Source organism: Schistocerca gregaria, unplaced genomic scaffold, assembly GCF_023897955.1.
Source record: "Schistocerca gregaria isolate iqSchGreg1 unplaced genomic scaffold, iqSchGreg1.2 ptg000378l, whole genome shotgun sequence".
NCBI classification, from domain to species: Eukaryota; Metazoa; Arthropoda; class Insecta; order Orthoptera; family Acrididae; genus Schistocerca; species Schistocerca gregaria.
The window spans coordinates 14,778,490-14,780,362 of record NW_026061824.1 but is presented as its reverse complement, the minus strand read 5'-3'; the positions used below and the strand labels follow the sequence as shown (position 1 = coordinate 14,780,362).

General features: G+C 44.2%; 1 non-coding gene across 1 annotated transcript; it reads right to left on the bottom strand.

Moving 5' to 3' along the window:
• Positions 1–356: 356 nt before the first annotated feature.
• Positions 357–431, bottom strand: Trnat-ugu (transfer RNA threonine (anticodon UGU)). The gene has a single exon. It is a non-coding gene; the product is annotated as a tRNA-Thr (tRNA).
• Positions 432–1,873: the final 1,442 nt, after the last annotated feature.

The following is a 1,873-nucleotide window of genomic DNA, read 5'->3' as shown; positions in this document are numbered from 1 at the left end:
AGGAGTATTTATCAGCCCTTCCTCTACCTCTGATTGTTCCTAGACAGCAACTTCCTGTTCTTCTTGGCAGGAAAAGCCGATCTGTCAAAGCTGGATATGCAGCACTCGGCAGCCTGCACTTGATATTCGTCAGTATTTTCGGTGAGTATGTTTGCATGCATTCTGCAGTATGAATCATTTTGAGCACGTGCGACACGGGACGAGTTATCATCTACATCTATATGGATACCCTGCAAAACACATTTAAGTGCCTGGCAAAGGGTTCATCGAATCACCTTCACAACTGATAATTAATTGAAACCCTCAGCTGCCGACAGGTGTTGTTGATATACTTCGATGGGGACAGCTGAAAAGTGTGCCCCTACTGGGACTCGAACCCAGAATCTCCTGCTTACAAGGCAGACGCTCAATCCATCTGAGCCATCGAGGGCACACATGAACAGCACGACTGCAGGAATTTATCCCTCGCATGCTTCCCGTGAGACTCACATCCCCAACCGTCCACAATCCGCATACGTAATGTACTTAATAGGTATTTGTCCATCCACTCATTACTGGCTCACACTAAGGTGACGATTCCCGTAAGAGTTCCGGCAACCTGTGCGCATTCGCACAGACGAAGGTCAATGGCTGGGTAACGTTTAACCATAGATATGAAGATAGTAACTGCTCTCGAAAGAACAGGCGCCACTGACGACCTTGCAACTCTTCTAGAATACATGATAGACCGGCCGATGTGGCCGAGCGGTTGTAGGCGCTTCAGTCGGGAGCCACGCGACCGCTACGGTCGCAGGTTCAAATCCTGCCTCGAGCATGGGTGTGTGTGATGTCCTTAATTTAGTTAGTTTTAAGTCGTTCTAAGTTCTAGGAAACTGATGACCTCAGATGTTAAGTCCCAAAGTGCTCAGAGCCATTTGAACCATCAGTCCCTATGTTTACACACTACTTACAGTAACTTATGCTAAGGACAACACACACACAACCATGCCCGAGGGAGGACTCGAACCTCCAACAGGGGGAGCCGCGCGAACCGTGACAAGGCGTTGGACACATGGCGGGTACCCCGCGCGGCTCATGGCAGCCGTGACACTGCTTCAAACAATGGACTGTAGAAACTTTTGTAAAGCACGGATTAAAAAAAAAACTTTCTGTTCCAAGAGTCTAGACAAGTACACCTTTAAAAAATGCAACTACAAAGAATTTGAATTTTCGAACGTTTTGAATGAGAACCTGTCCTTATGGAACACCGTTGATCAAATGTCACAGGGATTATATACTCAGGTTTCACATGTGGATTAACACTTTCTAATCAATATCCGGAATGAGCAGGGCTTAAAACTTTGAAGAGTTAAATTTCAAGGGCCGTTCTCTTGTATGCAAATAGTTTCACAGTAGAAATTCCTCTAGTTTTATTTATTAATTAATTTATTTATTTTTTGCTGTAGGTAAAGAAGGATAGCATTGTGAGGAGGAGGAAGGGGGGGGGGGAGGAATCTTGCATCTCCCACCTTGGAATTCTCAGTACAGAATTTTTATTCATTACGAGATTCTTAGCCACTTGCAGAAGTGATTTCGAGTGATTCTGCAAAACTTTTCCTTTAGCCAATCGTAGCAACTATAGGATTCCGTTCCTGCTGCATGACATGTCTCGGAACTTAAACTGACCAACTCATTTGCATAAAGAGCTAGCTTATCATCCGCTTCTTTACTTGCGTAGACCGTTCATGGTCTGCAAAGAATTTTTTTCTTTAATCGTTTTTTTATGTCTTTTATAAACTGCAACACTTTCTAAACTTTCTAAACTTAGCGCCGTTGAAGCATGGTCTTTTACTGAATGATCAAAAAGCAATGCTGACAGCTGGAGTCCAAGGTT